This window comes from Lipotes vexillifer, unplaced genomic scaffold (assembly GCF_000442215.2).
Source record: "Lipotes vexillifer unplaced genomic scaffold, Lipotes_vexillifer_v1.1 scaffold413, whole genome shotgun sequence".
Classification (NCBI taxonomy): domain Eukaryota; kingdom Metazoa; phylum Chordata; class Mammalia; order Artiodactyla; family Lipotidae; genus Lipotes; species Lipotes vexillifer.
The window spans coordinates 1,942,014-1,968,712 of NW_006769725.1; the positions used below are offsets into that span (position 1 = coordinate 1,942,014).

Sequence of the window (26,699 nt, forward strand, 5' to 3'; positions counted from 1 at the left end):
GCACCATCACCCCCGGCCGAGGCGGCCCCGCAGCCGCAACCCGCGGGGAGGTTGAGGTGGGGTGGGAAACGGAGAGCCTCGGGCAGAGAGGACGGCTGCCCAGACACAGAGCGGGGGCCCGGGGGCTGTTTGCAAAAGGCCTTACTGACTGATGCGAACGACACTTCATCTCTCCCCTCCTATCAGGCTCTTCCAAACGCGCTGCGCACAGTTCCAGATGGCAGCCAGGGCCGGGGTTCGGAGGAAACCAACCTTGACCCAGAAAGAACAGGCCCGGGTAGAACTGGGAGAAAGGCAAGGGAGGAAAGTGCGGGCCGCGACGCCGCAGGAGTCTCGGTAGATCATCCCTGGGAATTTTATTTTAATGTCATTAATATAAAAGACAAGGTGCAAATGTTAGAGCCCACTGGACAGTCACATTTATCTTGTATATATTGTTCCCAAGAGTTCTAGAAGCCGAGATGTTTACGAACCTCTCTCTCTGAATAATGGTGGGTAACTCAATCTTTAAGGGCTTCAGTGTCTTCTTTGGTAAAACGAGAAGGTCGAAATAAATGATCTTCCAGCGCTGGAATTCCACTATTATTGATATTTATACTTGAAGTTTCAAGGAATGTTGGAGCAATCAGATCACAGCCAAAAGGAGCGACTGACGCAGCACACCCTAAAAGCTTCCTGTGCCCCAATTTCCTTTTCAGTTAATAGAATCGCTAGTTTCTGCCCTGTTCCTACCTAATGATTTCACAAAAAGTAGTGTTTGGGACTGAGCGTTTGATTTTATATATCCATAAACTAGACGTTCAACCAGTGTTTCATTTCTAATTATGTTACTTTTCCTTATCAGAAAGATTTGTTACGGTCTTATTTTTTGGCCATCCAGAAGCTTCTTAGGTCTAGCCTTTAAATTGTCTAGAATCAGTTGCTTTAATAGAGAACATTTTATTTACATCACAGTTATTTCAAGATTCCTTGCATTCCAGTAACACTTTTCCCTGTGAATTCTATAATCCATCAATAATTAACCCAACAACATCTGAGAAGAAGGTATACTTTACAAAACTCACTCTCTTGAATTAACTGAGGTACATTACAATTAGCGTATTTTATTGGCGACAAGACCAGTTTAACAACAGGCCCGGAAACAAAACACAAGATGCTGAAGAAGAAACAAAAATGTTAGTACAACAGAACCTTATTATAATACAGCTCTTTATTACATAAATTTAGACACATTAACTGTCTATTCCTAGTTTTGTGATATAATATTTACAGATAGAAAGGCTGGAGTAGCCCCAAAAAAGTGTGTGGGCTCTTCCCCCAAGCCATCATTACAGAGGGATTACAGAATCCCGCCAGTGCAGGGAAAGTTCACATCTCCCTTCCACGTTTATTTCTCTTGTGAAAAGAGCTTCAATCCTCTTGAATGACAGGATAAGGCCTAGCTGGGAGAGTCATTTTGTATACCCATGTGCAGTTCAAAGAGTACTGGGAAGAACCTATTTTTCCACATAAATGTTAGCTAGAACACCAACTTTTTCCATCCTTTTTAAAGATTTGTAGGTTTAGGTTTTATTACAAAAAACAAAAAACACATTAAAAAAACCAAACACATTAGAAAAACTTCTGCTATAATTTCCCTTGTGAGAAACTACAGTCACTCTATACAAAGTGACAAGTTAAGAATGCGTGTGATTCACAAAGGAACTAGAATCTGTAGTTTCTGATGCCCAGTGAGAATACTAGGTCAAAATCAGATATTTCTTGCCCAAGTTTAATGCACAATTAACTCCAATCATATTTAAATAAGATTGTAGCATTCCTATCTAAGGTCATTGAGATTTCAAGCAGAGAAAATTCAGGAAATAGGTAATAGCACATGCAACATTTCAAATGTAACTTTCATGAGAAAAACATCTAATAGAAAAAAGCTGTAGCTGTATGATGGTTTGTGATATTAAGTAAATGATTTTGTATTTCTTCACACAAAAACACATTATTGCTGTGTAAAATTAGTACCAATTTTTCTTTTCTTTTTTAGTTAAAAATCTTAAAACGCCTGGTTCTTGGTGTGTTTCTGTATGAAGGAAAGACCTTTGACCTTTGGGGGTTCTAATTTGAGAATCCCAGTGTCCGATATATTAGAGAGGACAAGGCCTACCAGAGTGGCCAACCCTAAAAGTTCAGAATCAGAAGTAGGCAGCTGAATCCTTGGGGTGGCCAGCCCCAGGGTAATTGGCAACCTTGGCGAGAGTTGACTTTTTGCCTGCCTACTGCAGTGAGGATACAAGTTGAATGAGCACTAATGGGGGGGAGGAAACACTTTACCTCTACCCATTTTAGGTTGTCAGCTGGGACGCTAAGAAGATAACACATTAACAAAAGAAAAACAGTTCATTAACTAACACATGCAGTGCACATCACCCAGGAGAAACCTGAAAGGAAGAGTGGCTCAAAGCAGTAGCTTAGAACTGCGATCTATACAGCATCTTCGACAAAGAACAATAAATTGGTAGAGAAGTGACAGGACAAAGGAAAGGAGGTTTAGGCTTCCAAGGGCGGCAAACTCTAGGAAGGTAAATACATGGGAAGAAATTAATGGAATAAGATTTGTTTGCAGATTCCTCTGGTCCTCATAATTTGGGGTGACATATCCTGACTTTACCTGGCTCTGAGGAATCCTTGATGAACCAAGCTGTAAGTTATTGGTATCTGAGTATTAGAGTAACAGGTGAAATGGGTACATGGGTCATTTCATTAGAATGTTTTACAGAGATGCACCCTTATTTTATTCTGTTCTTTAAGCAAAAGTTTATGCAAAAGCCCCATCCTCTAGGAGACCCTACAGAATGTCTAGAGCCCTGTAGAACACATCTTTTTTTTAAAAAAAAAAGGAAGCAGTATTTCTCTTTATTAACCCTTAAGAGCATTACCTCTACTATTACGAATAATGTAATACCACCTCATTCTTAGTATATATTACAATCATTAAATATAGATGAAAACATAAAAATACAGATACTGCATGGTGACTTCGTCATTTGGGAATAAATCTATAGACTAAGTCAGAACATGCATAAATCACTTATATCTTAACTGTTCCTTTATACCTGAACGTTTTCATTAAGCATGCTAATAATTTTCAAATGATGTAATAAAAAATCTGCTTGCAGTATTTGGCTGAATTACATTTGGGAAAAAGAAGCTAGCTGTTTCACCTATTTCAATACTAGTATAGTCTGGATCATATTATACATGTATAGAAACTTATAAGATCATAAATTTCCCATGAGGAGACATTATTTAGTCTGTGTCATGGTATGTATTTGCAAAACATTTTAACACTGCAAACATTAGAAGTTTCAAGATGGGGCACTGGAAAAAGTTTGTACTCTACTACAATGATGCTGGGTACTTTTCCACAAGGCCTCTTAATGTCAATCAACTGGAGGTGGGAGTTTACCAATGAATTGCTTGATATCTGTCATTTCCTGGTGACATGAACTGGGTTTTGAAGGTTACATTGACTGGATTTACCAATGTTTTTAGCTTTTCTACAGCAAGAAAACCGACCATTAGGGCAACTTAAGAGGAGTAATCTCCATGGTACTGGAGAATAGAAATATCTCTATTAGCACCACTGATAGAACCCCGTGGAATCCAAGCCCCCAGTGGAAGTCAGCAACTGATTGCAGTACTGCCTGCCAGTTACTGCCTGCCAGTTACTGTAGCGGTGTACAAAGATAAAGTTCCTCCCTAAAAAAACTACCCAAAATAGGGCTTCCCTGGTGGCGCAGTGGTTGAGGGTCCGCCTGCCGATGCAGGGGACGCGGGTTCATGCCCCGGTCTGGGAAGATCCCACGTGCCGCGGAGCGGCTGGGCCCGTGAGCCATGGCCGCTGGGCCTGCGTGTCCGGAGCCTGTGTTCCGCAACGGGAGAGGCCACAACAGTGACAGGCCCACGTAAAAAAAAAAAAAAAAAAAAAAAAAAAAAAAAAAAAAAAAAAAAAAAAAAAAAAAAAAACTACCCAAAATAATAATGTTAAAAGGAAGACTCTTCTTCATCTCTGCTCTGTCAAAGCTTTTACACTTTCTGCTGTCTAATTCCAGGTTTATTCTCCTGTGAATCTGGTGAAAGCCCACTAATATAGCCATTTAATGTAACAGGCATAACTGACGCATGTAGGTAGATATATTTGAAATGTGAACTTCTGATACCTGTAAAGCCTTCTTGCCCATCCAAGCCCTGTATCTCTCCATCCACCAGGAAAATCACCACAGCGGCTGCCTTTCCAGGATGAACAGGTCAGGAAAGCGAGCAGACACATCGGAAGCTGAAAGGAGAACGTGGTCCAGCCAGCTACAGCCCCTCTGAAGAGCACAGTTTAAAAATCATGGATCATGGCCAGTGGTTTTCAATCTTTCTCCCATATTAGAATCCCCTGGAGAGCTTTAGAAACACTTTTGACTGGACCCAAGGTTGTTGATTTCATTGGTCTGGGTGGTAGCTTTAGTACCTGGATTTTATGCCCAAGGTCCCCAGATGATTCTAATTTGCAGCCAAAGTAGAATTCTGTACCCCTGGTCTAGAAGAATGGTTCTTACACTTTTGCTTGCATCAGGATCAGTTGCGGGGCTCATTAAAGCAGGAACCCACCCCCAGGGTCTCTGATTCAGTAAGTTGGAGGTGGAGCTCCATGATTTGCATTTCTAACAAGTTCCCAGGTGATGCTGTTGGAGATAGTCAAGTTTTGAGAACCACTGGTCTAGAGTAATGCTATCCAACAGAAGTGTAACATGACCCACATATTTAAAGTTTTCCAAGTAGCCAAGTTTTTTAAAAAGTAAAAGAAACAGGTGAAATTCATTTAAATCATGTATTTTATTTAACCTAATACTATATCCAAAATATTTGTATGTTAACATATTATTAATATAAAAATTACTAATGAGATGTTTTACTTTTTTCATTTGTACTGTTTGAAATCTAATGTGTATTTTATACACACCATGCATCTCAATTTTGACACCAAATTTTTATTGGAAGTGCTTTTTCTGTAATTAGATTTTATAAAATTTAGTTGAAGTAGTAGATGCATATAACCAAGTTGCCACAAACATACTTAAAAGTTTTTTCATAATGAAATTGAGTTTTCTATTTAAATTAAAATCAAATAAATTTCTTCTCCCCATTTGAAAAACTTAAGACTATTTGGTCTACTGAAGGTTGATCATTAACATTACCTACCTGTTTCTACCTGTTTGTGTAGGCAGTTTCCATATTGGTAATGAACTGTGTTCCTAAAGTTCATATATAAGTCCATCATATTGCATTTTTTTTCACAGAAATAATACAACAAATGCTTCCACAGTAGCCTTTAAAAAGGCCACTAACACATAATGGCTGAAACATCATACAAAGAATAAAAGAGTACTTCCCTGAAGTTTTTAAAACATATTTCTGCATAAAATGTCTGACAAGTTCCAAATCGGTACTCCATGAGTAGAATTCTCTTTCAATATGCCCTGAGAAAATAGAAGAGCAATATAAAGATATATTTCTCAATAGATATGAACTATGTCACTTTCTTTAAAAGGCAGAATCAATCACAGTCACATCTGGTTTGAAATAATAATTGTTTTATCTCACTGCATAAATAAAGGACATTCATACAACCTGTGCCTTAAAAAAAAATCACAGAAATATTTCCAAATGCAAAATATAGTTCCTATTTTTATACTAAAATTAAAAATATGGACTAGTTCTAAATTTAAGTCCTCTGCTCAAAATTCTCCAGTGGCACCCACCTCATTCATAGAAGTCAAAGTCATTACATGGCCTACAAGGCCCCATAGGAACTGCCCCAGTCCCTTTATCTCTGTGGTTTTGTTACCTTTATTTTCCTCCCCACTCTCCTGCTATTCTAACTGACTGTGACTGCCTTACTTTTCCCCAAATAGGAGAAGCACATTCCTACCTCATGGCCTTTGCTCTTGCTGTTCCTTCTCTGGAGCACTTGTCCCTCAAATATCTACATGGCTCCCTCAATCCCTTCAAGTCTTTGCCCAAATGTCATTTTTCATCTGGGGCCTTCACCAACCATTCCATGGAATCCAGCAATCGCTATTCTTCTTTCACCCACCTTCCTTCCTCTTTATGGTTCTTCCTTACTTAATTTTTCTCCATATAACTTTTTATATTTAAATATAGAATGCAATTCACTTATTATTTGTTTGTCATCTCACTACCATGACCACTAACATGTCAACTCCATGGCAGTGGAGGTTTTATATCTTTTGGTCCTTTCTGCAAAACCCAACACTTCCATGTTCCAAAACTCCACATAAACAACTTTTCGAACTTATTTCATGATCTATTTATTTACACACACATTTCTTTCACATGTATATTTTTTCATTTGACTGTCTCCTTTAAGCCTTCTGCATAAACGGAATAGATCCCTTTGTCTTTGGCAAAAGATTTATCTGGAAATAACGAGCCATCAGAATTGGAGATAGAAAATTCATTGTTGCAATGGTTGGCACAATAGCCTTTCAAATAATCCTCAGTTTTCAAATCGTTCTTGAAAAATTCACGTTTACTCTATTCCTATAGAATTGTATAAATTTGGTTGAGGTTGTTCTCTAAGGAATACTCATTTGGATTGTACAACTGTATAATGTTTTATCATCCTGTACAATTATATCTACTGTCAATAAAGTATCCATTCATTAATGGCATGTCTTATATTATTTAAAACCTAAAGTTACATCTATTATGAAAAAGATCCAGTTCAATATTTTTTGCTATTCAATTTCATTGAATTGAAATTTTACTACTTCCTTACATTTGTTTTTTATCAATTAATCTAGATAAAAACCAACCCCTAACACTGTCATGGATAAATCTGTATCATTGCTTCCAAGTGCTTCTTAGTATAGCAACTCTGTCATTCGTTGGTATGATTTTTTAAATTCAATTTATTGAAACCAAAACAAAAAATGAAAACACTTCACCCATTTCTCCCACCTCTCCAACCCACCTCCTCTGGCAACCACCAATCTGTTCTCTGTATCTATGAGCTCATTTTTTTTTTTTTAAGATTCCACGTATAAATCAGATCATACATTGTTTGTCTTTCTCTGTCTTACCTACTTCACTTAGTACCATGCTCTTAAGGTCCATCCAGTTTGTTGCAAACAGCAAGATTGCCTTCTTTTTTTATGGCTGAATAATTCCATTATATATATATATATATATATATATAAAATGTGGTATATATATAGATCACACTTTCTTTATTCATCCATCCACGGACAATTAGGTTGCTTCCATATCTTAGCTATTGTAAATAATGCTGCAGTGAATGTGGGGTGCATGTATTCTTTTGAGATAGTGTTTTGTTTCCTTCAGATAAATAGCAAGACGTGGAATTGCTGGAGCATATGGTAGTTTTATTTTTAATTTTTGGAGGAAGCTCCATGATGTTTTCCATAGTGACTGTACCAATTTCCCTCCTGCCGACAGTGCACGAGGGTTCTCTTCTCCACACCCTCACCAACACTTGTTATTTGTTGTCTTTTTGATAACTGCCATTCGAACAGGTATGAGGTGATATCTCATTATGGTTTTGATTTGCATTTCCCTGATGATTAAGTAGTAGGTTAGAATATAGAGTCTGGAACCATAATTCCTGGGCTTCTATTCCAGCTTTGCCATCTCCAACTTGTGTGCCCTTGTTAACTTACCTCCCCTTGTTTCCTCAGATGATTTAGCCTGACTAGTGATAAGCACTATATGAATATTCATCAAATGAAAACCAACAAGATGAATAAATCAGGCACACTACTCTATATACTTAGTTTGAACTTTTAAAAAGAAAACACTACCCATCACCATCACTAGAAGAAACTGGAGTGTCCTAAGGACATGATTTTTAGTTAGAATTTCAGCACTTAGACGTTTTGGCATTAGAAAGCAGAATTAAGTGACTTGACAAGAGTTGAGTATTAATTCTGTAGGCTTATCTAATGTACTAGATTCTTCTTGTATTTTTTACTCTTGTAACAAAGTAAATATTAGTTGAAATCACTTGTTTTTGTTTAAATTTCATGTTTTTAAATTTGGAGATGAAGGTACTTCAAAATATAGTTGAATCCCTGGAAGTTCCCCTGATTTGTTCGTTTTTTCCAAGATATCACCACAGAGCAGCTTCCATAACACATCATTTCTCTCTCCTGGTCGATTTTTTATGAGTTCATACTACAGCTGACCACTTTCATTGGCCATTATACCCAAACTGGTCCAAACCTCTTCCCTAGATTGAGGAGTGGTAGAGCTACTCAGATTCTATGGGAAGCAGGAAAATTACGTTATGAGAAATTTGGAAAAGCTTGTAGGGTATTCCATTTATCTATTGGTATGTAACATATTACCCCCAAATTTAGTGGCTTTAAACGATAATAACAATTTCATTCTCTCTCATGGTTTCTGCACGTGAGAATTTGGGAAACCTCAGCGGGATAGTGCCAGCCCATCATCTCTCACGTGGTTGCAGTTAAACAACCAGTGAAAAGGGGGTAGCTCAGAGTAGCTGGAGGCTGTCCAGGCACCTCTCTCTCTCTCTCTCTCTCTCTCTCTCTCTCTCTCTACTACCTAGAGTCTTGTGAACCCTTCATCCATCTTCTGCCAGTGGTGACATCTTATGTAACTTGTAGCACAATATCAAATTAGGAAATTAACATTAGCATGGTGTTGTTGATTAGATTACAGACCTTAGTTTTCTCACTTTTTTGCATGCTCGCTCGCTTGCTCTCGCTCTCGCTCTCGCTCTCGCTCTCGCTCTCACTCTCACTCTCTCTCTCTCTCTCTCCCCCCCCCCACCTCAAGTACTCTCAGGCTCTCTCCATGGGGTCTCTCATTGTGGGCTAATTTGGGTTCCTCACAGCATGGCAGCCTCAGAGCAGTCAAACTGCTTACTTGGAGGCTGAAGGCTTCCAGAACAAGTATTCCAGGGAACAGGGTAGAAAAAGTGCTTTTCCTTTTGCTTACCTAGCCTTGGAAGTCACAGATTGTCACTTTTCCATACTCTCTTGATCCAGTCACAAAAGCCTGTCTCAATGGGAGGAGTGCCAAAGCCACACTGTAAGAAGAGCTTGTGTGATAGGAGATTTGTTGCAGCCATCTGGAAAATACAACCTGCCACATTTGAGTGTGAAGAGATCTATTAAAATGTTTGTTCCCATCACGTTTTCTAGATATTAGTTCATCTAAAATATGCAGTGGGCAGTACACCTGACACAAAGTATTCACACCAATATAAAATGTGCATAAGGAAACAAGAAACACGTATTCTAGAAAAGCAGCCTAGAGGGCAAACTATAATTCAGTTTAGATACAGACCCCCAACCTTTACTACATCTTCAGTGTACCAGGTTTTGGAGTCACCGATGATGATTCTGAATATTACAAGATTTCAAAGTGCTTTCTAAATTGTTTTCAATCTGATTTAATGAGGTATATTTTCTTTTAATACTTTGAAAAATGACAATACATAGAAAATATATATATTAGTGCCAGAATATTAAATTAGCCATAATGCACTATTCTACAATACCTTAATTATCTTAAATAGTTAGGAGGTTACTAAATTAGGCTAGTTTCATAGACTGCTAACAAGGAGCAGTGAAAGAATTATATATTAGAAACCAAAGACATATGGGCCTGTTGGAACCACGTATTGGTTTAGTTTTAGTAAGAATACCATATTAAAAGTAATACTGAACACTGAATACCGAATGGAGTTTTCTCTTTTTTTAATTTGTAAAGATCTGCTCCCAAACTGTTGATGGCTTGTTGTATTTTACAGTTCTGTAATGTTTGAAGTTTGTATAATTACTTTTACATTCAGAAAAAACTTTAAAAAACTTTAAAATGTGGAATGTACCTGGGGGTGTCTATAATTATAAAGCAGAAACTAACACACCATTGTAAAGCACTTATACTCCAATAAAGATGTTAAAAAAAAAAACAACCCAATATACTGTAAAATTTTAGGAATCTCGAATTTTTTCTTTTGTTCCGAAGGTAATTTAAGATGACAATTTGGCATATGCTGCTTTACAGTATGGATACTCTAAAATCTCTGCTTGCCAGGAGGCACTGAAGCCAACCACATAATGCAACTTGGAGACAGGGAGGATAAATTTCATAATACCCTCCTCTGCCAACCACCTGTGCGGATCCACCCTACTCTTCTAACTTTGAAAAAGCTGGACTAAAACCAAACCAAAAAAAAAAAAAAAAAAGATTAAAATTTAACGTTAAAAAACTGTGTAGAAATGTAACCATTTTTCATAACACTATATATTGAATTTACCATTGAATGCAGACTCACCCAAATAACAGATTATCGTGGAATTTAGTTAACAAATAATTGATTTCCAAATATAACATGATGTTAATAGCAGTTCTGTAAATGACAATATTATGTGGCTTTTTTACTTCTTAGTATCTGCTTCATGTTTTGAAAACTACTTATAGTAGTTTCTGAACATTTAAAGAGCAGCAGAGAGAAGCACAGTATTTTAATTTTCTTGTACCTCTTGTACCTAAAGATCCCACTTTTTATATGCCCTACTCCTAGCTCCCACATCTTAAGGATACAGCCTTACAATATTTTTCAAAATTACCTGCTTTAAAACCTTCATCAAACTCAGAGGAAAGAGCTATTTCTTCCCTTAGTGATACATTTTACTTGAATTTATGTTCCTTTTGTTTCCCGGCTCCACTCCCGACAATCTTTACGATCTATAATATTCTTACAGGAACTAGAGTACTTAATAAACCCAGCCTAAACTTGAAATCTCCTTAGAGAGATTCCTTTTAGAAATTTATAAATAAATATTTACCACACTCCAATTATTTTAAAACCATCAGTAAATATAAATTTAAAGTTAGAGAAAATACCCATTAAATATAATTGAATTTCAAATAAAGTTTTTCAATCACAAGAAATGTTTCCAAAAAAACTACTTAAATTTCTCCTTTTAATGAATAGCGAATAAGCGCTTGAAAATTGCCATTCATTTCTGACACTGAGTTAAACTATTCACCTGTATAGCTCAAACAGATGTTATAAAAAGTAATGAATCAAAAAATCACACCCATAAAAGGGCTAGCCTTATTTGGTTGCCTTACTTAACTTGAATTTTAAGAGACAGAATATTCTGTGTGATTGGAGATCAACTCAAAACACATCGACCTTGTTAACATGAAGCTCCTGGGCTGTATCTAGTGGTTAGCATCCAGTGACTGCCAGAAATACAACTAAGCCAGCCTTAGGCACCAACCATCAATCTGTAATGTCACCAGAAACCTGGCATTTCAAATCTAGTCCTAAACTGAAGCTCTAATACCGTGGCAGAGCTCCAGACCTCCTGGTTTATGCGAGAGGGAGAAAATGTGTATGAAAGGGTGTACTCAGGAGAGTTATACAAGACGTTCATTCATGACACATGAAGAGACTTGGGAGAAAGCATGCAGGCCAGGGTGGAACACTAAAATAAATTTTGCTGCAGTGGAAACAGCAGGACCAAATCATTTTCCTAAAGACATGATCTAATTTCTGAAGGAAAATTGGGAATTTGGGGGCAGGAGAAAAAAATCGTATAGATGAGGCAGGAGAGTTATTAAGTCACAAGTCACTATGGGGTTCTGAAAATAACCAGGCTTAAAGGGGAAAGGTAGGGATGGGGGGAGGGATATAAACCTTAGATGTAATAGTGCATTTCCAGCCCTGTGCTTATTCAGATTTGGGGGATAGGTATTCTTTGCTGGAACCATACGCCAAAAATTTGGAGGAAGCAACCAATCACCTTCCCTGTGCTTCCACACACACCCTGCCCCGCCCCCGACAGCCTGTTTATCATCTGTGACTAACTGAAGTTAAAAGGTGGATTCTGAGAGCACTTTCCTCTCCTGCTGCATCATGCAGTGAAACTAGGCTTTGGAAAGATCTGAGGCCATTATGACCTTACCATTGTCTTCCTGTGGTGGAGAATAATAGCAAGGCAGGAATCAAGTTCTATCAGGTGAGCCGGACCTGCACAAAAACAACGAATAATTCCCCACTCTCCCTCTTCAGCCCTTACCTTGCCTTTCTTTATGCTTTACTAAACCACTACTGATGCAATGAGAAAAAAAAAAAAACAGGGAGCAAAAGATGAAAAATCTATGCTGAGCAGAAAAACGGAGGAAACTTCTGGAACACAGGCCAAGTTAGAGCAAAATGATACAAATCACTGTTAAAAGGTGTATAACAAAATGCCCTCAAGCTTTTGGAACTAAGTTCAGAAACAGCTCTATGTTTGTCAGAGAATAAATGATTGAAAGTTGTACAGGTCATGTCCCTGAGTTGATTCGTACTTGACTTGTTAGCCCTGTCTACAGGGAAACTGATACATAGTAGGAGAAAATACAAATATTAAATCAACTGGACTTTGTTATATATAGTTTTGCTTGCAATTTTCCTGATAATATCTGTTGGGGAGACATTAAATCCATCTCATGAGAATAAAATAGTTTTTTAATCACAATATCTTCCTCCAATCTGTATATATTCTTCATAATAGATCTGTACATAGCAAAAGTAAAAGGGCATAAGAACAAAGTCCTATAAATTTGAAGCCTTATAGTAGTTTCTGAACATTTAAAGAGCAGCAGAGAGAAGCACAGTATTTTAATTTCCTTGTACCTCTTGTACCTAAAGATCCCACTTTTTCATATGCCCTACTCCTAGCTCCCACATCTTAAGGATACAGCCTTACAATATTTTTCAAAATTACCTGCTTTAAAACCTTCATCAAACTCAGAGGAAAGAGCTATTTCTTCCCTTAGTGATACATTTTACTTGAATTTATGTTCCTTTTGTTTCCCGGCTCCACTCCCGACAATCTTTACGATCTATAATATTCTTACAGGAACTAGAGTACTTAATAAACCCAGCCTAAACTTGAAATCTCCTTAGAGAGATTCCTTTTAGAAATTTATAAATAAATATTTACCACACTCCAATTATTTTAAAACCATCAGTAAATATAAATTTATTTATAAACATAATAGTTACATGTTTTTTTTCAGGTATCTCCTTATTTCTATACAGTCATTTAATGAAACTATCAAATCTATTAGTTTTACAGTATGGAGGTTCCTCAAAAAACTAAAAATAGAATTGCCATATGATCCAGGAATCTCACTCCTGGGCATATATCTGGACAAAACCATAATTTGGAAAGATACCTGCATCCCTATGTTTACAATAGCCAAAACATGGAAACAACCTAAATGTCCATCAACAGATGAATGGATAAAGAAGATGTGGTACATGTATACAATGGAATACTACTCAGCCATAAAAAAGAATGAAATAATGTCATTTGCTGCAATATGGATAGAACTAGAGATTATCATACTAAGTGAAATGTCAGACAGAGAAAGACAAATATCATTTGATATCATTTATGTGTGGAATCTAAAATATGACACAAATGAACTTATCAATGAAACAGAAACAGACTCACAGATATAGAGAATAGACCTGTGGTTGCCAAGGAGGAGGGTGGGTGGGGGAGAAATGGATTGGGAGTTTGGGATTAGCAGATGCAAACTATTATATAGAGAATGGATAAACAACAAGGTCCTACTGTATAGCACAGGGAACTGTATGCAATATCTTGTAATATACCATGATGGAAAAAGAATATATATATATATATATGAATCACTTTGCTGTACACCAGAAACACAGTGTTGATAAATCAACTATACCTCAATAAAATAAATGTTTTTAAAAATCCATCAAAAATTAAATCTATTAGTTTTCTAATAGGTTGTTAATATTTCTACCCATTCAACTTATTAAAATGAAACAGAAGTTAAATGCTACAAACAAAACTTAGGGGGGATAAAATGTTGTTGGAGAACCATAAAATTAGATAATTTTTTTAAAAATGAGTGAACTGAGATCTTAGTAAGGATAGTTCTGCTGGAAATATGCTCCCCTTACTATGAAATACTACTGATTTATTGACATCTACCCTAAAGGCCATTTTAACATTTTAGTTACAATATCAGCGTCTTCCTGACGGTAGATAAGGTAGTTCTTGACGTATTTTGTTGTCTATTAATGTGTAAGAAGTTACCAAAAAACTGAATGATCTAAAGTAACATTTTTATCTCACAGTTTTTGTGGGGCAGGAATCTGAAGGCAGCTTAGCTTGATACTCTGGTTCGGGGTCTCTCTCAAGGCTGTGTCAAGGTGATGGCCAGGGCTGCTTTCATCTCAAAACTCGACCAGGGAGGATCAGATTCCAAGCTCACTGAGGTGAATGTTGGCAGGATTCAGTTTCTGGTTGGCCTTGCTGGCTGTGTGGGACTCCGCACAGGGCAGGGCAACCACAGCAGCTTGCTCCATTAGAACAAGCAAGAAGAACGGGAGAGAGAGAGAGAGAGAGAGAGCACAGCATGAGCTTCCAAATTTCAGGAGCGACATCCATCACTTTTGCCCTATTCGATTCTTTAGAAGCAAATCACTAGGTTGTCTACACTCAGGGAGAGGAGATTGCACAAAGTGTGTGAATACCAGGAGGCAGGTGTCTTTGGGAGCCATTTTAGAGACTGCCTACCACACCTGATATGGGAAATTCTTTATAATTCCAGAGCTTTTTCAGATCTCAACGCTTTTGGATAACAATTTCCAAGGGTTAGTGGGTTTTATTTTAATAAAATGTGGTCTATTTTGTACTTTCAGATTTTTTAAATAGGGGGGACGGAGAAATTTCTTATAGGCATTTTAAAATAATTGCCTAGTTTTCACTGATTAATGCTATATCTGAACATTCGATATATCAAAACCACTTTTTTGACTAAACAAAATTAAAGCGAGTCAAAATGAAATAATATATTTTTCCAAAATATGCTTCAGTATTGAGCTAGATAATATCATGGAATATAGCTTGTTTGACACATCTGTCATTCATAACTCTCATTTTACAAATAAATTAAGATAAAGGGCCATGATAGGTGGACATTACAATTGTTTCCAAAAAATAAACAAATCCATAAAACAGTCTAGTCAATTCTTTTTAAAAACTTCCCCTTCTCACTAGGTCAGGAGTTCTCAACCAGATTTTTTTGTTTATTTATAGATGTCAAAACTTGATGTGTTTGTGCATTTTCTGTAGAAGGAGTTAATAGCATTCATGAGCTTCTCAGAAGAACAAGAACCATTGTCCTAGGCAACAAGAATTTAGGCACTGAATTCTCATACAGAGTCTCATGAATTTGCTTCATATAAACACAAAAAAGAGTAAAGCAAAATGTATTTTCTTTTAAACTGTCCATTTCATCAATGTAACTAGTGTTGAGCTCCATATTCACTCAACAAATATTTATTGAGTATCTACTAGATGCCGGCCACAGTTCTAGGCAATGGAAATACAGGTCCCATCCTCAGGGAGTTCACATTCCTGAGGGTAAGAGGGTGGAAGACAATAAACAGTAATGTATACAATATTTGGTGTGATAAGCGTTGTGGAGAAAATAAGCAGGTTTTTCCTGAATTCTTTCAAGCTTTCATGGAAATATACAATTCACCATAAATCAGCCCTTCTGATCTTTCATAAAACTTTTTAACATCAGTAAAATACACTCAGTTCAGTCCAGCGAATATTTATGTAGCACTCGCTATGGGCTGGGTATTGGGTCAGATGCTGGAGAAACAGAGATGGACATGCTTCTCTGAGAAGTTTATATTATGGGCTTAGAGGGATCACTTCCTCTAGGAATCCCCTCTGTGATCATACAGTAATCTGGGCATACCTTGATTGTGCTTACCTCCAAGTCAAATCTGTTTAAGTGTATCTCTTTGCTGCTTGATTATGAGCTCTTTGAGAGCAAGACATACATTTCATTAATCTTTGAATGCCTAGTGCTTGGGGCATGGTAGTTCAAGAAATGTTTGTTGACCTGCACTTGAAGAGACAGAGGGATTGCACATGCCCCAGGACTTTCTCTAACTTCTATTTTAAGTAGTAAGATGCAGAATGACTGACATTTTTCCTCCCTTAGGTTTTAGTCAAGATCAATGAATGTCGTTGATATGAGATCTGTTATGACATAAGAAATGTCTTCATCAAGACCATATGCTTTCTTTCTAGGGAAACTGGTTAGAAAGACAATGCTGTGTTTTATCAACCAAAAAATGTTCTTCATCTCAGTCCTCTCCCCCTTTCCTGACCTGAGCTGATGGCACAGCTCCAGCCATCATGTTCCATCTCAGCTCTTGCCCTGAGATCAGCAAGTGACCTGGGAGATGGAGAAAACAGGGTAATGTTATTAAGGCAATGAACTGATCGTGTCTGCTTCGCTGGCAAGTTTTAGAAAAAAGGCACATATTAAATTTTCCAAAACAGGAATCAGATTCAAGTGTCGGGTCTTCAGGGAAATAAAGGGATAGATAAAAATTCAAATCAAACTGAACTTCTCAAGGTCAGTGTGTACACTCTATCAAAACAATTATTAAAATCATGCAACCATTTCTCTCTGAATAAGGATGAATTCTCTGCCCACACCCATCAAATTCTTTTTTTATTCTTAATTTTTGTCAAAGGCAAATGCTTTTCCACACTCAGAAATGCATTCTTGGTCCTCCGAGTATTCATTTTATGCCAAGTTTCAAAGTTTTAATTCTAAACTCTTTAGTTTAGCTTTTGAAGTATACATTATAGCACAAAAGAACTTTTGTTTGATTCAAACAGTTAATCATTATTTCCATGAATTCTTGAGAAAATTACTTTTAATCTAAGAAGTAGAAATTCCACCAGATAATCTCATTTTTTTTGAGAATATAACAGATATGAGGACATGGAATCAAAGGCCTGCATCCTCATTTTGTTGCTACCTTCCTGTATTAATACAATTAGTAATATGTTACTATGGCCCAGGAAGAGTTGGGTTTATATTAACAGTCCTAATAATAAATTAACAGCCCCGTATCAGCCAGGAGAGAACTCTCTAATAGAATGGCACAGTGCTCTGTCATTGTCTTTTTTCTTTAACACTCTTCAACTTTTTAGATGAAACTGTAGCAGGCATACCTTTTTAAAAAGTAATGTAAAATATATTTTTTATAATGTCTTTAAATTATAATAATAGTTCATGCCTAATTCAGATAATTTAGAAAACATGGATGATGGAGGAAATCATCCATTGTGGTGTGACTTTTCCTTCTCATGGGCAAATTATATTTCTTGAACAAATGAGCATGGCTCTGAAATTTTTTTGTGTTTGCTGGATGCCCATTTTATAGGCCTAGCAACATATTAACTAAATTTATGAATGACATGGAGAATGGAAGCATAGCTAAGATAGTAGAGGAGAGAATTAAGATTCAAAACCTCTCCACAGTATTGTACACCAACTATACCTCAATTAAAAAATCCGAAAACAAACAAGCAAAAACCTCTCCAAGAGGCGGGGAGAATTAGATTGAAACTAACAAGATAGCAAAAGTAAACCACAGAGCTCTAGTACAGAGACAACCGTGTAGCATAGGAAGGGCACAAGGTGTCGAGTGGAGTTCCTGTGGAAAAGACCCAGTCCTTCTAGTTGATGACAACTTAGTATTGGGCTATAGTCACTACAAAAAAAGATAATGCAAGTTTATGTCCCAGGAGTAAAGTACAGAATCCAGGTGAAGGGAAGAGATGCTGTCGCTGTATTCCATGTCGTTTGGGCTACATCTGGAGTATTGTTTTCATTCTAGGGGCACATTTAAAGACAACGTTGATAAAATCGGAGACTTCCCAGTTGAAATTTTTTGTTGAAATCATGTTATATAAGGAATAGTTGGAGGGACTGGTGATATTCAGCTTGGAGAAGAAAAATCTAATGGAAGACAAGTTAGCTGCCTTCAACAATTTGAAAGGTTTTCTTCTGGACTGTTCCAGAAAGCATAATGAGGACAAGGAGTAGAAGAATTGTCATTCAGATTTCAGCTTAAGTGACACTTCCTCAGGAACACCAACACCTGGCCTGATGTAGCCACCCAGTACCACGTATGTAACCCTATTTTAATTTTCAGTATAACAGGTATCATTATCTATCATTTAATTTTTTCCCTGTAAACTTAGTTCATTTAATTTTTGTCTGTTTGTCTGTTTTTTCCCACTGGAATATAATTTTCCTGAGAATAAGGTCCCTTCAGCTTTGTTCACAGTTAGATACTGTAGCTTGAACAGTGTTCCTATAATTATTTACTGAATGAATGAATTTACAGAGAAGCAGATTTAGGCCTAAGAGAAGAAAAAAAAATTTTTTTCTGTGGGGATCAATCACTGAGCATACTTTACATTAACCAGTTTTGTCTTTATAGTTTGTCATTAGCTATTTTTTGAGCACTTATATGCCAGAAATAGGCAAAGAAGACAAGACTCAGAGAAGGTAAGTAACTTTGCGCCACCTCATGTTGCTAGAACTGGGATTGTAATCCAGCCTGTCGTGTTGCAAAACCAGTGGGCTTTATACTATACCATAAACAGAACAAGGTTTTTATGATGAGTTTCCCATCACTGGTAGACTTTAAGTCAAGGTTAGATGACCATCCATCAGGGGGCTAAGTTATACTAAATAATGGATTCTTTCATTGGGTGGGATATTGGATTAGATCCAACTGTAAGAGTCTGATTCCATGATGTAATTCATCATGGGATATTATTCTACAACAGGATTTCTTTCTTTTGGAAATAACAAAAGAGAAAGTTAACCTTTTCTGAAAGTGTTGCTTGGAACCCAAGAATGTGAATTTACACAATTACTGAGACATTATCCTTTATTCCTAGCTGGATGGTGTGGAATGTGAAATATATTTGTGTTTCAAATGTGATAATTCCTTAGGAAAAAAACCCCAAATCTTTGAAACTATAAAATGGGAAGTTTTCAGTAAAGTAAGAAAACTGTGTAGTAATCTCATAAATTGTTCAGGGTGAATGTCTAAGCAGAACTTATATAATGAACTCTGAAAAGGAGTCAAACAATGGAAAAAAGGAAACAGACATTGGCAATGTCCCAGGAGTCATTCTTGGAAACAATTAGTCTACCTATTACAGTATTAGCATTAATAGGATTAGCTGATACTATTACCTTATACCTTGAATATATTCAGAATCATGTTTTTTTTTAAAATCAAGTACTGAAGTTTTTTAAGGTGTCAATGTCTGATGAATATTTCATTAATCAGAAATGTTTGCCTCAGGTGTTTGAAAGAAGTTACTTTTGGATTTGTGGACAAAAGATATTCCGAGAAGAGATTAGTTATGATGCAGAGATAAAACAATAAATCATGGCCTCTAGAAACATCATAAGTGACTAACTTTGTGAGAGATCTTTTTCAGAAATCTTAAGCACTTCCCAACCTCCCAATTTTTTGCTAATTCTTTTTGGTTTAGCTTTTTAATGCTCGTAGATAAGGATATTCCTACTTAATTTTCTTAAAAGGTTATGGTGATTTCAGCAGCTATTCATGTGAAATTAATATGCTTCTTAACTGGTATAAAAAATTAAGTGAAGGCAAGTTATAATGTATTTGCAGAATACAGAATATTGGCCTGTTTAGTCGATCAATCCAACATAAAGGTGACTTGTGGTATCCAAAGGAATCATGCAATGGTCGAAAGTGAAAAAGTCAAGTGAATTCAGTAGAGGAGAGAGGTCAGGTAGAGGAGAGAGGTCAGGTAGATGAGAACTAAAAATGGATTTACAAAACTGGATTTTAAAAGTCCTTTTCATATGTGCACCTGGCATATAGAAGTGGCCTGGCAAATGTTAGTTTCCTTCCTTGCTTTGTATTATATGTTCAACTTCTGGCAAAGGAAACATAGTTGAAGAGTTGTGTCTTACATTACACTATAGTCATGACACTAAAAAGTGTAAGTCGAAATTGTATACATTAAATATCTTAACGGGATTATTGGAATCTTCTTTAATATTATTTGTTAACAAGTTATAACCTTATCATTTCTACATTGTGTAAATCTGAGTTGTTTTAAGAACATTTTGCTTGCAGTACACATTTTTAGCTGTTGAGAAATGGGTCATATCTTCTTGGCATAAGATTCAGAATAAAAAGGCAGTATATGACACCTCCCTATTCAAACCAGTTATGAAATAAACTGCTACAATTCATTTATTCTTAAGTGGCAATGTGATGGAATCTGAGAAAGGGGTTCCACTATTCTACTTTTTGTTGAATACAACACTCCAGTCTTGAATTAAAAAGAGTAAGGGTAGGTCATTCAAAATAATTACTTTTCATATAAACACCCTGGTCAAGTTATAAAAATTTTACCACCTCTTGAGGCCACTTATCACTGTACAGTTCCCAAGAGAAAATTAAGACGGAACTATTGAAAACAAGTGAAAATACATGACAGTAATTAACAGTGGAGAAAAAGCCAACTCAGACATAGGCGAGAATATAGTATGTGGGAGAAACCAGCTGTGTGACCATAGCTTAATAGTGTGGAGTTCCTGATGGCGGGGCCTAGAGCATCTTCACTTCAGACTAAGGCTAATTGCAGTATGCCAAGATTGGCCAAAAGCATTCTCTTTCCCCCATTATACATGCTACTCCTTTCCTCCTCTGTGTATCCCACATTCTTAATTATATAACTCACTCTCCACAGAAGAGACAAGTTCTTTTAAAAACATATAATATATAAAATCATGTTTTTACACCAGAGGAATCTTCAGAGTATGGATGTTCTGATATAGTATTTTTCTAGTTTTTGTTTGCTTTAATTCTTCTAAGGAAAAGAGTGCATCAATAACATTATGCAATAATAGATAATATTAAATGTCTTGAGAGTAATTCGAATGCTTGCAATTTCTTTTTTTTTTTCAAGTTAAGGAATTTAGCACTTTTTTTTAACATCTTTATTGGACTATAATTGCTTTACAATGGTGTGTTAGTTTCTGCGTTATAACAAAGTGAATCAGCTATACATATACATATATCCCCATATCCCTTCCCTCTTGCATCTCCCTCCCACCCTCCCTATCCCACCCCTCTAGGTGGTCACAAAGCACCGAGCTGATCTCCATGTGCTATGCGGCTGCTTCCCACTAGCTATCTATTTTACGTTTGCTAGTGTATCTATGTCCGCGCCACTCTCTCACTTCGTCCCAGCTTACCCTTCCCCCTCCCCGTGTCCTCAAGTCCATTCTCTATGTCTGCGTCTTTATTCCTGTCCTGCCCCTAGGTTCTTCAGAACCTTTTTTTTTTTTTTTTTTTAGATTCCATATATATGTGCATATGGTATTTCAGAAAGAGAAGAACAAATGCTTGCAATTTCTAATTTTAAGCTTGGGCATTTTAATTTGAGGCAATAAAAAGAGGAGATTGGTTCCAAGATTAAGTAACATCTTGTAGATCACAAAACAGCAAGAGCATCTATGCCTTGTAATGGTGACGAACAATAACACATCTGCTCCTGTAACACCCACACAATCAAGGCCCTACCGCTATGTTCTAAATGGTGAAGACCCTGCCGCGATTTATTACATGCCCCCTGAAGGAGGCTGAAAAGGAAACTAAGATTGTTGGGTACCTAGTTTACACTAAGCATTTTGCGAGGCACTTTTACATACAGTACCTGGCTTCATTCTTACCAGCATCCTGCAAAGTGAGTATAAGTATCACTATACTCCACTGATAATTCTTCCTTGAAGAATGATACAGTCATAGATGTTACATTTGATAGCATTTTTTTCTGCTGATAAAATGAGGGTGAGATAGATTTGGAGGTTACATTGCCCAATATGGCAGCCACTAGCCACGTGTGATTATTTAAATTTAAATCAGTTAAAATTAAAAATTCAATTCCACGGTCACACTAACCATATTTCAAGGGCTCAGTAGCCACATGTGGCTAGTGGCTACTGAGTTGGACAGTGCAGATTACAGAACATTTCCATCATTGCAGGTTGTTCTATCGGACAGTGCTAATTGGAGGCTTGCAACAATGAGAAAAGATGGCAATTTTACTGAAGAAAACAAAAGTGGAGTTGATATACAGTTGAGTAATTAGATTTAATAGTGAAATAATTTTTGCTCGATGATCATTTATCATGTGACCAGGGACTAAGGTGGGCTTAACATCTCCTTCAGCCAGACTAAACTTTAGAAAGGCTTCTTCCTCATTCTCGGGCCCCCGTCCTCCCTTTTCTTAGATCACTGTCTTTAGAAAACTTGTAAATTACTTCTCTATTCCTTTGAGATGCCCTTTAAAAAGTCTCTTGCCAGTTTCACAATCCAGGAATATCTTTCTCCATGACCTGGGAGCTATCTCTTTAAAATGTAATCATCAAAGGAGACAGCACCTGTATCTCCCAGCTCCCTGGGAGGATAGGAGCCTAAATTCAGTGGGTACCTTCTTCCAAGTTGCAAAACTACCTCCTGTCATAAAGGTATGAGGAGTTTATTTTTCTTTTGGATAAAGCCACTTAGCAAACACAGATAGCCTATGACTTTCCCTAAATTCTCCAGCTCCCCCAACCCTTAAAAAACCTACCCTCCTCCAGTGAAGCTGGGTTCAGAGTTAGTTCTTCCCTAACGCAATAGCCTTGAATAAAGTCTTTCTTGCCTGTTTAATTTTGGTGCAATTTTGCTCTGAAGGAAGTTTTCAGAAAACGAAAATAGTCATTCAAACTACTGTCTTACTGAAAATAGTTTTGATATTCTTTTCCTAAGGTCAACCCCCTGTTGAACGGTCTACCTAGGCAGTCAGACAGTTATGTGCACAAGGTGAAATGGTTCGATTGCAAAGGTAAATACAATTCCAGGATTGAAGGGTACAGAATTACAGTTACATGTAGCTATGCCTGATACTGCTTCAATGCTACACAGACCTGTTACCCAGCTTAACTGCTGTACCATGAAAACACGATGGGAAAGGAAGCCAGGCTTTTTAATCCAGGAATAGTTTCTTCTGGAACGTACTCTTTCTCTAGCTGAACATCAAAGTAAGCCCCACCTAGGCTTGGAATGGTGGGGCTGGCTTCTCAGGTGGGTCCCTCCAGTGATCTGTTTCCACTAGGATTTTGAGGCCCAGCCAAGGCCACTAGACCTAGCTCAAATCTACACTCCCAGCCCTTCCTCCCGTTTATATTCTCTGCAAATTTCAAGGACTTAATCATCATGTCTGCTGGCTTCTTCTCAGCATTTTGCCAAAGCTGAATCACTATTAATACAAAAACACTTCCTTTTCAGAGAGTAAATCCAATAGTTTGCAGAGAGACAGCTCTTTGAAGGAATTTTCTTTCCTTTCTTCATGACATCCCAGGGCATATCCTTCCATTACCACCTGGGCACCAAAGGGGGGTCAGGAAATGTTGACTCCACCCAGATCTGGTTCCTGGTTCACCACCTTTTTAAAAATAATTAATTAATTAATTTGTTTTTATTTTTGGCTGTATTGGGTCTTCATTGTGGTGCGGGGGCTTCTCATTGCAGTGGCTTCTCTTGTTGTGGAGCAGGGGCTCTAGACGTGGGCTTCTGCAGTTGTGGCATGCAGGCTCAGTAGTTGTGGCTCACGGGCTTAGCTGCTCCGTGGCGTGTGGGATCTTCCTGGACCAGGACTCGAACCCATGTCCCCTGCACTTGCAGGTGGATTCTTAACCACTGTGCTACCAGGGAAGCCCACCACCCTTTTTTTTTTAAAAAAAAAAAGAAAGCTAGGGCTTCCCTGGTGGCGCAGTGGTTGAGAGTCCACCTGCCGATGCAGGGGACACGGGGTCGTGCCCCGGTCTGGGAGGATCCCACATGCCATGGAGCAGCTGGGCCTGTGAGCCATGGCCGCTGAGCTTGTGTGTCTGGAGCCTGTGCTCCACAAGGGGAGAGTCCACAGGGGGTGAGAGGCCCCCGGACAGCAAAAAAAAAAAAAAAAAAAGAAAGAAAGAAAGAAAGCTAGATTTGAAAAGAGATAGCTTTTGGGGGTGGAGGTGGGAGTAGGGGTCGACATGGAGGAATCACAAACTTTCATTAGAACTAAAGATACCTGCTAATGTAGAGATATACATTTCTGGTGCTTTATAATTTTCAGAAAGCTTTCATGTTAATTCTTTCAAACCTCCCAACAATCCTGTGGGAACGGGTTTTAATGTTTGCCCACTTGACAGGAACGAAACAAGACCAACTAGGAAGCTTAGAGGCGCTGAGCGGTAAGCAGAGCTTGTAGAAGAGATGTCTGCCTCTACCATCCCCACTTCTCACTGCCATTCTCTGTAAACCGTGGCAGTTTATGCTTGGGCTCCTGTCACTGGCTGAAACTACTCCCTCCAATGAGTAGAGTAGTCCCACGACCTCTTTGTGGAAATCTTTCAGTCCTTATCTTCCAAGAGTGTCATCAGCACTTGACTTTGTGGGCTACGCTCTCCTTGGTTTCTGGGACACCACACTCCTTTGTTTTTTCTCTTGCTTAACTAGTTGCCCATTTAAGGACTTAACTTCCTCTACTTCAGAGCTTTCCAAACAGGCAGAAAGCAAAGAGATACTGACTGCTTTACCCAGACGGTGCCTGGAAGTACAGAACCTCCTAGTTGATGGCCGTCATTACAAGCACTTTTATTCTGTTATCCTGTGAAGGCAACTAAGAAGAATGGATCTGAAAGTGTGCCTCTCTCCTTCCCAGCAACACGGAACTCACTTCCAAGGCCCAGGTGCACATCAACTTTAGCAGCCCAAAGAGGGGAGTACACAGCTCAAGTTATAGCTGGCAGTGGTGCGGAAGCCAGGTAGGGAGGGGTTCCTTCTTATGGGAGCAGCAATCAGAGGACCAAATTCAGTCTTCAGGGATATTAGTGCCAACTCCACTTTTAGTAGCCTCCAAGGTAGCTGCAGGGTGACCATCCTACCAAGGCAGGCTTGTGCATCAAGAGAAAATTTGATCGGCAATCCCACTCCTGGGCATATATCCAGAGAAAACAATAATTTGAAAAGATACATTCACCCCAATGTTCACTGCAGCACTATTTACAGTAGCCAAGACATGTAAGCAACCTGTCCATCGACAGAGTAATGGATAAAGAAGATGTGGTATATTTATACAAAGGACTATTAGCCATGAAAAAGAATGAAATAATGCCATTTGCAGCAACATGGATTGACATAGATATTATCATACTAAGTGAAGTAAGCCAGATAGAGAAAGACAAATATCGTTATGATATCACTTATAAGTGGAAGCTAAAAAAAAAATGATACAAATGAACTTATATACAAAACAGAAATAGACTCACAGACATAGAAAACAAAGTTATAGTTACCAAAGGGAAAAGGTAGGGGTAGGGATAAATTGAGAGTTTGGGATTAACATATACACACTACTGTATATAAAAGAAATAATCAACAAGGACCTAATGTATAGCACAGGGAACTATGCTCAATATTGTATAATAACCTATAAGAGAAAAGAATCTGAAAAAAATAGATATATATGTGTGTATAACTGAATCACTTTGCTGTACACCTGAAACTAACACAACATTGTAAATCAACCATACTTCAATTAAAAAAGAGAAAATTAGATTGGATTCAAAATTCATTTTCATGAAATTTACTATTACATTTGTCAATGAAATTTAAAAAAAAAAAAAAGGAAGGGCCGGGACTTCCCCGGTGGTGCAGTGGTTAAGAATCCACCTGCCAACCCAGGGGACAGGGGTTCAATCCCTGGTCTGGGAAGATCCCACATGCCGCGGAGCAACTAAGCCTGTGCGCCACAACTACTGAGCCTGCACTCTCGAGCCCATGAACCGCAACTACTGCAGCCTGCATGCCTAGAGCCCGTGCTCTGCAGCAAGAGAAGCCACTGCAACGAGAGCACGCACTGCAACAGACAGTAGCCCCCGCCTGCTGCAATGAGAGAAAGATCGTGCGCAGCAATGAAGACCCAACGCAGCCAAAAGAAAATAAACAAAAACAAAGTAATAATATTAAAAAAAAAAGAAGGGCCGATGGATTCTTTATGTACAATATAATTTTAACCATCATAAATTTTTGAGTGGTTATAAAAATTTTTATTACCTATTTGCATGAACATTTCTCACCATTGGTAATAATCAAGAATATGAGAATCCAATTCCCTGAGCAGAGGAAAAAAGCATGTCTGTTTTAAGACTAAATGGCATGTATTATCCAGAGCCCTGATCCTACCCTGTACCAGCAGAGAGGCCCGAAATCCAGCAACACCTCCATCTACCTCTTCACTGATTTTGATTCTCACACTAAAGTGCCCCAAATCACAGAGCCACCATGTCCAGTTCCAACAGAACTGTGCTGCACAGGAGGACCATGGATTCCAAGCGCAGCAGGCCCCTGGCCTGGAGCAGCAACAAAAGCACCTCCAAGCAGGGCTACTCCAGCTCTGGAAGTCCCTGTGATGCCAAGTTGATAAAGAAAAACTTTGCAACAGATATGAACCTAAACTTCCCAAACCTGTCAGTGATTGGGCTCTGCATCCTCTCCTGCTGACAGTGGCCAGGCTTAACCTGCTCCTGACGCCATGGCTGTGGTCCAGCTGAGGTCGCCAAGATTGCAGACTCTGTGGGCCCCCATGCCCTCCCCCATTCCTTATCAGCCCCTCTTT

At 38.0% G+C, this 26,699-nt stretch overlaps 1 pseudogene; it reads left to right on the forward strand.

Annotated features, from left to right (window-relative positions):
• The first annotated feature begins 217 nt into the window (after positions 1 to 217).
• Positions 218 to 26,634, forward strand: LOC103072973 (T-cell receptor alpha chain C region-like; annotated as a pseudogene).
• Positions 26,635 to 26,699: the final 65 nt, after the last annotated feature.